Raw genomic sequence first — 13,426 nt, 5'->3', positions numbered from 1 at the left:
TCTCGCTCTTTGTCTATTTAAATTCTTATTCTATGGAATGAAATTATTAGAGAAAAAGAAATATTTTGTGCACTTTTTTTCTTTTTGAAACTGGATTTTCTAAAATGAATTCAAATCTTCTATTTTCTTTTAAAACAGGTGTACGTAACAAGAATTTCAAATATTGATTGGTATAAATAAACTAAAAATATAAGAAAATAACGCTTATCAGGAAATATTTCATCATCCTATAAAATCAATAAATATTTCATTATTTACTATCATAGTCATTATTGATTCCCTAATTAATCCTAATTGCATTATTTATATTGTCTTTTAGAATAAAATCTCTATATGTATTATGGAACATTCCTTAGCATCGACGGGAACACGTACCGTGGGTCGTGGGTTTCCGACAGGAAACACGAGTTCGGAAAGAAATGTTACGGTAGTGGTTACGTGTATGAAGGGTCATGGTGTTGCAACTTGCAGGAGGGTGAGGGGAGGTATATGTGGAAGAACGGGGACGAGTATGTTGGGGAGTGGAAGGGTGGTGCGATATCGGGGAAAGGGGTGCTGACGTGGCAGAACAGCAACCGTTATGAAGGAGAGTTCGTTAACGGTCGGATGGACGGTTACGGAACATTCATTAGCGTCGACGGGAACACGTACCGTGGGTCGTGGGTTTTCGACTGGAAACACGGGTTCAGCAAGAAATGTTACGACAATGGTGACGTGTATGAAGGATCATGGAGTTGCAACTTGCAGGAGGGTGAGGGGAGGTATATGTGGAAGGACGGGAACGAATATGTTGGGGAGTGGAAGGGTGGTGCAATATCGGGGAAGGGGGTGCTGACGTGGCAGAACGGGAACCGTTACGAAGGGTATTGGGAGAACGGGGTTTCGAATGGGGAAGGTGTTTTCACTTGGCGTGATGGGAGCACCACTGTTGGGAATTGGGGGAAAGAGTTCGTGAATGAGAAGTTGAGTATGAAGAAGAGTGAGTCTGTTGATGGGTCTAAGAGTGTGAGTTTTCACAGGATTTGCATTTGGGAGCTTGATGGTGAAGCTGGGGATATCACTTGTGACATTGTTGATAATGTGAAGGCTTCTAAGTTTTACAGGGATGGTTGTAAATCGGAGAATGGTGATGATGTTGGTTTTGGACTGTTGCAGAGGAGTCCCGCTTTTGAGGTTGATGGGGATGTTAAGAATCCGTTGCAACTCCATGACCCTTCATACACGTCACCATTACCGTAACTTTTCTTGCCGAAGTTTAAAATAAAACCCACAACCCACGGTACGTGTTCCCGTAAAAAATCATAAAAGTATTTGGAATTTTGATGAAACCGTCCGACCATAAAAATTTTCCGTAAAATCTTAAAATCCCAATAGCTTTTAATTGGGATTTTAACTAACATAAGCCCAACCTACACGCGCCGCGTCCGCATGGCCGGCTATAATTAAAAGCTTCTTCTTTGTTTTTCTTTGCATTAAACCTTATTAGCTCCAAACCCTCCAAACCTTAATCTAGACCAATTATTCACCGTAGCAGTGGCGAATTTTCATCAAGTGGAGGAGAAATCGCAGCGTGATTTTTCAAGTTTTTTTGTGGCAAGCAATGTTACTGTTGCTGCTTTGAATCAAATAGACAAGTTAGAGAGAGAGTGAGAGAGATTAACAGTTTTTTTTATGTTTTCTTGTTTATACTTTTTTAAAAGTGGCCAAGTTAAAGTTTTTTTTTTCTTGTTTATACTTTTTTAATATATTTAAATTTTCTTTTAAAAAATTTCCGAAGGTGCTGTCCCCAAACTCTCACCCTAAATGTGCATACACAAAATCAAATTTATAATTCCGCCACTGCATATGAATACAATAATAGACCACGCCGAAATTTAGGTGCCAATGGCATTATGAGAAGGAGAAATTAACATTCAAGAGTCCCAAAATTCACGTGGAATTGCAATGCACATGTTCACAAACAAACAAACCAACCAACCAACAAACGCAAAGCAAGTGTAGCATAAGTGTGCGGAAACCGAAATAAAATATCCCAGGATAATCATATAAAATTAATTTTATAATTATCAATTTTAATAAAAAAAATCTTTTTTGTTATCATTGATAAACTTTTATATTATGATTACGATGTTTTTTAAAATAATTTATATATTATTTTATTCAACATAAAAAGATCTGTTAACTTAAAAGTGCATATTTTCAAAAATTAAAGTAGAAAACATAAAGAGTTGGTGCTCAAAACTTTTTTGGTGCATTAAATATATCATACATCTGTCAAAAAAAATTTAAGATATGATAGGAAATATTTAAGAAGATTTGAATTAAATGAAAATGGTATTTTCTCTTCACAAAAGAAAATATACTGAATTGAGTGATGAATACATCCGTTGTGGCAGTTACCAGTTTCTCTCTCTCACTTGATATCTTGATTTTTTTCTCTAATCCCAATTGGTGTTTATCTCTCTCACTCTCTCTCTAACTTCTCTTATATTCCCATTCTTCGAAGCAGCAACAGTAATATTATTGCCATTCGATTTTCTCAACTTTTCATTAGACACTAAACAAAGCTTTTAATTATAGAGGTTGCCACTGCTAGGTTGCAAGAGACGCTGCTTACTCTCTGGGAACAATGGTTTAATGCAAAATCAAATCCGAAGAAGAAGATAAATATGTGATTTTATGATTTTACAATTTGTACGAAAATACGTTTTTTTTGTAGTCAAAATATTTTCAATAGGAAGGGAGTGTTAAGTGTTGGATATATTTTTTATTATAGATGATAAAAAAATAACCCTGTTTATATTATTCTTATTTTTATTATCATTGCCACAAATATTTTTTTTTTCCTTTTTTTGTAAGGGAATAGGTATTTCGTTGTACGGGAATTGTATTCAGCGTGTACATATAGAGATTTTATTCTAAAAGACAATATAAATAATGCAATTAGGATTAATTAGGGAATCACTAATGACTATGATAGTAAATAATGAATGATGAAATATTTCCTGATAAGCGTTATTTTCTTATATTTTTATTTTATTTATACCAATCAATATTTGAAATTCCTGTTACGTACACCTGTTTTAAAAGAAAATAGAAGATTTGAATTCATTTTAGAAAATCCAGTTTCAAAAAGATAAAAAAGTGCACAAAATATTTCTTTTTCTCTAATAATTTCATTCCATAGAATAAGAATTTAAATAGACAAAGAGCGAGAGATATCAACAACAATCATGATTCCTGTAATCACCTATTACTAATAATCAAAATAACTACTCCATATCCCATTATGTATATATTTATCGTATATTAGACTAAGTAAAATTATAATAATAGGAAATTATAATAATTAATTCTAAACATTCTAATGGGCTCGATTAATTCTATTTTGGACAGGTGAATCCTAGAATCTATCTAAGTTTTATTTACTATTTATGGCTATTGGCATATATTATCTTTTCTTTCTTTCTTTCAATTTTTTTTTATAGGTATACAGACATTTTCTTCGTTGCCATGCAAGTCAAAACCCCAAAGCCCAACCGATCCAATTTGGCATAGATTGTCAAACTCGTTGTTAATATAACATTATTAATATTAATTTGAATTAGAATGAAGCAATTAAGGGAAAGAGGTAGTTGGCATAACGTATAATCCCACCCATTCATACCGTGCTATGTTTGTAAAATGATGTGGCGTGATAGGATGGTACTCAATGAAAGTAAAATGACCTTGAAGGTCGAGGCATGTGATAGGGAAAAACAAAATTTTTCGCTAGCGGAACACACATGCATATCAAGATACGTGCTTTAAGACGTATATTATACCTTGTTCGTGAAACTTCAGGATGATCAAGGTCAGGTCTGAAGGGTTCAAACCCTCTAACGTTGATCCACACCACCCGTGTCTAGATGCAAGAACTCCTTCTTGTGGAACCACCAATTGATCACCACAATGAGGCTTGCTATGCGCTCAATGTATGAAAGAGGAGGCTAGGCAAATGTGTTTAGAAGAGTGATGTTTTCAGAGAGAAAACCTCACAAGGTGGCGCATGGAAGGAGGAGAGAATGGCTAGGTATTTTTTCAAAAACCCTAAGGAGGAACACACTTATCTATTGCACAAGAGAGTGAGGGAATAAATAAGTGAAATCAGATTTTTCACTTCAAAATCCCATTAAAGTGGCGCACAACAAATGAGGAGATAAAGGAGTTGTTGCAATTCAAAAATCCCAACAACCTCTCCATTGAATCCTTATGAGATAAGGTCTTTATATAATCAAGATTCTGACCTGATGGTCATCACATGACCACTCATACTGTGCGCCCCATTCAGTCCCAAAAGGAGTCCAGATACGTTTGAGTAGTTGCATTCAAACTTGAATCAACTCCCTCAAATATTCTCCCAACAGACCGTATCTTTTGGAGCTGATTTTGATGACTAAATGACACTCACCAACAGCCAAAATCAGTGCCCCCAATCTTCTTGGATCATGTCCAAAAGATCTCCTCTTGATACTAGTGATTTGTTCCAACAAGATCTTATCTTATCCTTTTGTTATGAAACAACTTTTCATAGCCAATTCAAATTTGAATTCAAATATTTAAATTCGAATATTCAAACATTCAAATTCAAACTTTCAAACATTCAAATTCAAATTCAAATTCAAATTTCAAATTTCAAAATTCAAATTTCAAAATTCAAATTTCAAAATTCAAATTTCAAAATTCAAATTTCAAATTTCAAATTTCAAATTCAAAATTGGAATTTCAAAATTCAAATTCAAAATTCAAAATTCAAATTCAAAATTTCAAAATTCAAAATTTAAATGTTTATAATTAATTTAACCAATTAAATTAATTAGTAGTGTCTTGGACTATCCAAGCCAATTACTGTGATCCATGCGCCCTCCACCCTCAAGGTGGACTTCCAAAATACTTCTTGGACTAATGACCATTATTAGGCCCAATACCTTTAATGCTAGTTCATCTAGACAATTAGGTGTTAGCGTGTGACCCATTAGGTCCAACATAGCCACTGACATAAATGGGTTTGGGCCCAATAAGCCCACAACCCATCTAATGACAACACAGAGCACTAGCAATGCTTTGTTGCCCCAGAACTAGTTAGATTAATGACTTGATCATCCTATTACACATATTTGGTTGCTGTTTGTATTTCCCTTCGTCTCGGTTACCTTCCCATCAACCTAGGGTAAGGAAATGTATCAACCCTTGCGGTTTAGGGTAAGCTTTATTTGAAATAGGGAATCTTCAATTTACCGACTCTAAAGGCAGATCATCTCATGATCTCTTTTACTATGCATAGATTCCCGAGTCCCTGTAAATGTCATCCCGATTTCTCCGGTTTACAGATAACCTAATCTCTCACAGAGATTTGACGAATTCCTTCAGCTTATCACCCTAGCCCTGTGCTCTTTCAGGACAAGCCCAACAGTATACCTATGAGTCTCCATGTTTCAGGCAGACGAGGTATACAGTCAAAGCATGCCTTCTAGAAAACAGTCTAGGTAATAACTTCTGGTCTAAGGAAAGACATACCCAAATATAAAGAGACTACTCTAATGATACTCTCTGTGAGATTTCCTCATAGAGTCTCTTTGTGGGTCTGTTCAGTGCGAGCTATACCCTTATAGGTCCACCCACGACTTTAGCTAAGACATCTCCATATCTGTAGCACATAAGGTCTTTACCTTGTATCCGTATACAAGTAGATAAGTCGTGCTAGTCTTATCCGAGATCACTGATCCCCATTCTCAGTGTCTCTAGACTAGGAACATAAAATTAGGAATAAACGTGCGGTATCCTTGAATCCTCATGATTGTGATCTCATCACAAATACTCAAGAGATACCTGTTCTATTCCAAGGGGTTTATCCAGTTTATTCATAATATATATTAACAATAATATCGAGACATAATATGAAACAGGATAAAGAGTGCTTATTATTTATTTGCGACAATACAAAGGTACACTTATGTCCTAATCTAATCAAAAGATTGTCTCTAGGACATCCATATACTAACAAGCTCCCACTTGGCCTAGAGCCAATCAGACCTAAGTCGTATACCCAAAGCCTCATAATGACTATCATGTTTTCTCTGAGAAACAACCTTTGTCAGAGAATTGGCTAGGTTATCATCTGTGGGAACATAATCCATCTTTACATCCATCCTATCAATGATTACTCTAATCAGGTGATATCTGCGGAGCACGTGTTTAGATCTTTGATGAGACCTAGGTTTCTTTGACTACGCAATGGCTCCAGTGCTTTCGTAAAGCAACTGTATGGGCTCATCTACGCTTGGAACCACCCTTAGTTCAGATATGAACTTCTTGATCCACACGGCCTCCTTAGCCGCTTCTGAAGCAGCTTTGTATTCAGCTTCTGTCTTTGAATCTGCTGTTGTCTCCTGCTTAGAACTCTTCCAAGATACTGCCCCACCATTTAAGGTGAACACGAACACTGATTGTGACTTACAGTCATCTTTGTCACTCTGAAAGTTGGCATCAGTGAACCCTTTCACTGAAAGCTCATCAACCCCACCATAGACCAGAAACGCATCCTTAGTTCTTCTTAAGTACTTAAGGATGGTCTTGACTGCTGTCCAGTGACCCTCTCCAGGGTCAGACTGGTATCTGCTCGTAATGCTTAAAGCATATGAGACATCTGGTCTCGTACATATCATGGCATACATGATGGATCCAATAGCCGAAGCGTATGGAATTCCACTCATGCGATCCTTCTCAGGCTGTGACTTAGGACACATAGCCTTTGAAAGATGTACCCCATGACTGACAGGAAGAAAACCCCTTTTCACCCTTCCATGCTAAACCTTTTTAACATTTTGTCAACATACGTGGATTGAGATAAACCCAGCAGCCTCTTGGATCTATCTCTATAGATCTTTATACCAAGTATAAAGGCCGCTTCTCCCAAATCCTTCATGGTGAAGCCTTTTGAAAGCCACTCTTTCGTTATTTGTAATGTGGGGATGTCATTTCCTATTAAAAAATATGTCATCTACATAAAGTACCAGGAAGACGACATTACTCTCACTAACCTTCTTGTAAACACAAGGTTCATCCTCGTTCTTGATAAAACCGTTACTCTTAACGATTTCATCAAAACGAATATTCCAACTCCTTGATGCCTGCTACTATTGCAAGCATGATCCTAATAGATTTGATCATGGCAACCGGTGAGAAAGTCTCATCATATTCAACTCCTTGCCTTTGACGATACCCTTTCGCCACCAACCTAGCTTTGTAGGAACTATTTGTTACCGATAGGAACTATTCCTTGCGGTTTAGGAACCAAGGTCCATACCTTGTTTTGATACATCGAATCCATTTCAGATTTCATGGCTTTGAGCCATCTAGAAGAGTCAACATCCTTGACTGCCTCTTCGTAGTTACTTGGTTCATCATCCTCGACGATTTGCTGATTCTCAATCACAAACCCATACCTCTCAGGTGGATGGATGACCCTCGTACATCTACGGAGTTGTGTGTTTACTTCTCCATTGGAGAACGTCGCCTGCGGAGCAGACTCGGTTCCTCAATTTGTTCTTGTGGTTCTTGTACTTCTTCAAGATCAATCTTACTCCCACTGGCTCCTTGAGAGATCAAATCCTTCTCAAGGAACTCAGCATTCCTGGACACAAACACCTTGTGTTCATTCTTAGAGTAAAAGCAGTATCCCTTAGAACCTTGGGATACCCCACAAATAGACATTTAGTACTCTCAGCACTAAGCTTATCTGATACCAACGCTTTGTCATAAGCCAGCGATCCCCATACCCTGAGGTAACTCAGGTTGGGTCTCTTCCCGTTCCATATCTTATATGGTGTGGTCTGAACAGATTTAGACGGTACCCTATTTAGAAGGTATGCCGCTGTGTCTAAGGCATATCCCCAAAACATTTTTGGAAGTTGAGTCTCACTCATCATAGACCTAACCATGTCTAACAAGGTCTTGTTTCTCCTTTCGGAGACACCATTTTGGTGTGGTGTGTAAAGTGCAGTAAACTGCGAGAGAATTCCATTTTCTCTTAGATAATCCTGAAACTCATGGCTCAGATATTCACCACCATGATCTGATCGCAATGACTTAGTCATCTTGCCACGATGTTTCTCTACTTCATCAGTAAAGGTAATGAAATAGGAGTATCCTCCTCTAGCCTCAATAGACATTGGGCCACATACATCAGAGTTAATGAGTTCTAATAACTCACTAGCCCTATGAATCTCAAGCCCATTGGGCTTTTGATGAATTATTTTCCCAGCTAGACAAGATTCACATTGTCCATAGGATTCCAAATCCTTGGAATCTAGGTATCCATCTCTATGCATCCTAGACAATCTTGTTTCATTTATGTGCCCTAGTCTATAGTGCCAAAGATAGGATTGATTATCTATCCTAGGTCATTTCACATCTACATTGAGCACTTCAGTTCCCATTTCCAAAACATACAAGCCATTTATTAAAGAAGCAGTACCAAAAATAATATCATTCAAAATGATAGAAAATGTACCGTCCCTAATAGTGAAAGCAAAACCATCTTGTTCTAAACAAGAAATAGAAATAATGTTTCTAGAAATGCTGGAAACATAAAGACAATTATTAAAATGCAATAAGAGGCCCGTAGGCTAATGAAGTTGGTATCTCCACCAGCATGAGCAGCAACTCTTGCTCCATCACCAACGCGGAGGTCCACCTCGTTCTTCTCCAATCTTCTAGGGCTCCTAAGCACCTGCAATCACATTGCAGATTATAAGAACCATAACCGGTATCCAATACCCATGAAGTCGGATTAGCACAAGAATAATTTATCTCAATCATGTAAATACCTGAGGTAGAAGCATCACCATGCTCCTTCACACTCGTCAGGTAGTCTGGACAATTCCTCTTCCAATGGCCATTCTTGCCACAATGGAAGCATACATCATCGCTTTTGTCCTTGGGTGCACTCTTACCCTTCTCTTTGCCCTTTTTCTTATTGGATTTTCCTTTGGGCTTAAGGGAGTCGCCTTTTGCAGGCTCCTTGCCCATACCCTTGCTATTTGCGGCAGTGATACACTTAGAGAGATGTCTTCCCCTGGCAAAAGCGGGAGCTTTTTTTACCTCACTCTGGACCTTGAAGAAGTCTGCAGTCAAGGTTAGTTTCTAGCCTCTACTAGACTTGAAGATGCATTAAATTTGATGAGAAAACTATAAACCTATATTAAGGAAGGTAAAATCTCACTTTCGGATTTTGGTCACCATGCTTTTTCCCCTGGGTATTCAATAATTAGTTGGTGGCCATGTCAGGTGCTCATCAGGATGCTTCGAAGTTACTATCAACATGTTTCTCAGTACAAGAACTCCATGGTAACAAAATTCCTGGGCTTACATTGTGTCAAACCTATTGGAGGTCAGAAGGTATGATTTTTCAAATTTAAAATTTGCTATAAACTGATATACTACACGAATGCTTGTCACAATGTTATGAACGCTATGATATGAATAAACAGACTCGGTTTGTTGTAATGGGGAATGTATTCTGTTCGGAGTATCAGATTCATAAGCGGTTTGACCTCAAAGGTTCTTCTCATAAGCGCACAACAGATAAGCCGCAGGAGGAGATTGATGAGACTACCACTCTTAAAGACCTTGATCTTAGTTTTGTCTTTCGCCTGGAACAGTCTAGGTTTCAAGAGCTTAAAGGGTAAAGAATGTGCTGCCAAGTTGCGTATTGCTTTTACTTTCAACATGTTTTGTGATGTTCTCAGAGTTGGTCTTTTGTAATGACTTATGCTCAGGCAAATTGATAGAGACTGTGAATTCCTGGAAGCCGAGGGGATAATGGATTACAGTTTTCTGATTGGCCTTCATTTTCGTGATGATTACTCACTTGATGAAATAAAAAGTTCACCAAATGAGTTGTGTTCAGGTATATGTCTTCTTACTTCCTAGTTCCATGTTTCCTTTTCTCATGTAAACTTAATGGATCCAAAAGAGATTAAAAATCTGTGGGAATATGGATTTGGCAGGCAAGAGAGACATGCAAAACGATGAGATGCAGGATATGAAGAGGATACCCATAGGCCGGTATGCCTTTTCTCTCTTTATCCCTGTATATAGTTGTCTTTGTTGTTTCAACATGTAGAATTAATTGCTATGAAGTAACGAAAATGAACTGTTAAGATTGTCCTCCTCCATATTCATTTATATTCCTAAAAAGACAATGTTTGCGGATTTAGAAATCTTGATAAAGTTCAATTAATATCAGCTCAAGCTGTTATGTGAATTCTAACCCAGCATTCATTGTAGAAATAAAGTTAATTAAGGGAATTTGGATTCGACTTAACATAGACCATTCTTAGTTGCCGCATTTTATGACTAGATGATTTATAGGGAATTTAGCATTTTTGTTTCTATTGCTTGCACCCATTGGTAGCGACTGCTTACATTTTTTTGTATGTGCCCTGTGCTTGAGCTTTAGTCTGTCTGGACCCAGGCATATAACAAACAGAAGCAAAATGCTACGGTCTTAAACTATCAATATCACACATGAACATGCAAATAGCTAAGAGGATCTGGACCACAAGTCATGTAGAAACCAAGCAATGACAGATGAATCAACATTATATTTTCCATTCTCCTGTCGATGTGATTTAGGGGTGGGTGATTTAGTTATCTGCTTTAATGAATATGATCCTGTTGGTTGAGATGTACCACAAATGACTGAAGTTTTCATGGCAAAATTTGAGGCAGTTTTGTTGACAGCAAATGCTGGTGGGGTCATTTGATATTTCTGAAAAGTGGAAAAACCTTCTTTGCAAAGCTATTTGTTAATTGACAGTGATATTGATGGAGCAGTAATTGTTGCTAGGACTTGAAGACTTGTGCCAGTAACATAAAAATAGAAAATGTTTGATTTAAAAATAGATAAGTTTATGTTTTTCTTACTTTCTAAACTATAGTTACAGGATTTACTCTTTAAAGATATAATCTAGCCAAGAGAGAAAATTAATAATTACAGAATTACTTTAGCAAGATTTAGGTATAAATTTTACTTTTCTTGTTTCTCTTGGGCCTTCTTCCTAATAGGTTAGTTTACATCCTAATTTTGTAAATATTTGATTTAAATTCTAATTTTATCCATAAATGTGGTGATTCTTGATATTTCTAGGGAACCTCGGCTGGGAACAAACATGCCTGCCAGAGCTGAGAGAGTATGTAAAGCTGGATTGGATCAGCACACAGGTACTGGAAGTAGCAATTCTACCCCTTCAGAGAGTAATGGTGAGATCTCGGATGTAATCCTCTACTTTGGTATCATTGACATTCTCCAAGATTATGATATTAGCAAAAAGCTAGAGCATGCATACAAGTCACTGCAAGTCAATTCAACCTCGATCTCGGCCGTTTATCCCAAGCTATACTCCAAAAGGTTTAGGGATTTCATTCACAGAATCTTTGTAGAGGACAAATGAAATGCTTGGAGAAAGACGGTTGGAATTAAATTGGAACCAACTATCATCATCAGGATACATCAGTTACTGCTGCAAACATGGGTGATTTAAAGTTTAATCTGAGATATTGGTGTTAAAATTAAATCCAAGATTGGAAAGGAGACCTTACTTGTTGTGATGGCTAAATTTTTCTCATAGCCATTGCAAATGGACATGGAACGGATGCTTTTTTGTTTTTATTGTGGGGGGAGAGATTGTCACAATAGTTGTACATGTAATGCATCATAGGGCATGTGATGAGATATTCTTTTTTTTATTCACTTTTATTATGATTGTGGAAAGATTGATTATGGGTAGTGGAGAGAAGGGTATAGGGAATAGAAAAATGCAAAATGCATATGGAGGGATACAAATTTGACCGGGGTGGGAGTGAATAATTGTACAGAACAGTCAAAGATGGATAATGAAATTGAATGAACATAAATTTTTTGGATGGTTTGCCCTGTTGAGCAAGAAAGAAAAGTTCCCACAGAGGACCCCCACCTGTCTCGGTCTCTCTCTTTGGTGTGCATTCAAATTGGTGTTTTTTACTTTTGCAGCGAGTAAAGCATAAAAAAGAATAAAAAAGCACAGGAAAGAGAGAGCTAGGTGTTTCCTTGGTTCATGTTCTTTCTTTGTCACTCTAAAAATGAAGTTTGAAAAAGCAGAATAACAATAATACAGGGGTATGTCCTTTTTGCTTCTTTTGAACAATACCAAGAATCAAACAACGCCACAAAACAAGAAATTTGAGCACGTAATGTGAACCGGTTTGGTATCTGAGAGTGATAGCTAGCCATGCATGTTGTGCTGTGGTATTTTAATAATGGAAGATAGAATCTCCAAAGCACGGACACACAACTTTTTTGAAAATTTGTGTGTCGGAAACGATTCCGACACGCAGTCAACATTTAGGGACACGTGGTCAACGCTCGGTCACGCTCGGACACGTGTTTTTCTGACACGCAGTCAACTTTTTCCGACACGCGGTCAACGCTCTGACATGTTTTTTTTTAATCTTAATTTTATTTTGTTAACTAAATATAAAAGAATAATTTATAAATTAATTTTTTTCTGTTATGAAACTTGACATGAAAAATTAACAAAGTACGAAAAACTTTTATATTTAAATTTATGATATGAAATTTAAATATTTGATTGGTTATATGACTTATTATGCACTCTTATATGTATTAAATATAAATTTTATTATATATATTAAAAATTTTATTTAATATCAAAACGTGTTCCAACGTGTCGAAATATGACATTTTTTAGAATTAACGTGTCAGCGTGTCGAGTCTCGTGTCCGTGTCCGCGCATCATAGGATATAATAGCGTGCCGGGTATAAGAAGCGCCACAACTCTTGAATTTTCAAACACCTATAGAAATGAAAAAAAAAAATCAAACATATTGTTACTAATAATTAGTTTTACTGTCTCAGTCTCAGTCGATTGAATTGAGACGTACGCTGTAACATTGGGATCAATTTTCTATTATGAGCTAAATTGATCCTTAGGTTAAGTGATAAAGTACCTATGCTGTAACATTGAGATGTATGTCTAAACTTTGTTTTTATTAATGTTTAATTAGTTATTCAACGAGTTTGCTTATTCTTATTCATGTATGCATGTCGAGTGATACATATGTGATATTGAGGAGGTTGGGGCCAAGAGGTTTCTGAATCTAGACCCTTGTTGAATTGTGTGGATTAGTTAGGTTAAGAATAACTAAATTAAGTTGTGGGTAGAGAGATCATTCACACCACATAACCTTTGAACTTGAACTTGAACAATTCAGTAATTAGTTTGGCCATAGAGATGTGGGAATTAGTTATTGGGTATATATGTTAGGTTGGCCAAAAGCCCCAACATACTTTTGTGTTCGGTTACTAATTAATCATTGATATAAC

General features: G+C 36.8%; 1 pseudogene; it reads left to right on the top strand.

Annotated features, from left to right (window-relative positions):
- The first annotated feature begins 333 nt into the window (after nt 1–333).
- LOC133312006 (phosphatidylinositol 4-phosphate 5-kinase 1-like) lies at nt 334–11,495 on the top strand (annotated as a pseudogene).
- The last annotated feature ends 1,931 nt before the right edge of the window (nt 11,496–13,426 follow it).

This window comes from Gastrolobium bilobum, unplaced genomic scaffold (genome assembly GCF_033153095.1).
Source record: "Gastrolobium bilobum isolate Gb01-03AN ecotype WA unplaced genomic scaffold, APGP_CSIRO_Gbil_v1 utg22159, whole genome shotgun sequence".
Classification (NCBI taxonomy): Eukaryota; Viridiplantae; Streptophyta; class Magnoliopsida; order Fabales; family Fabaceae; genus Gastrolobium; species Gastrolobium bilobum.
The sequence above is the reverse complement of the archived record's forward strand: the minus strand, read 5'-3'. Positions and strand labels throughout refer to the sequence as shown.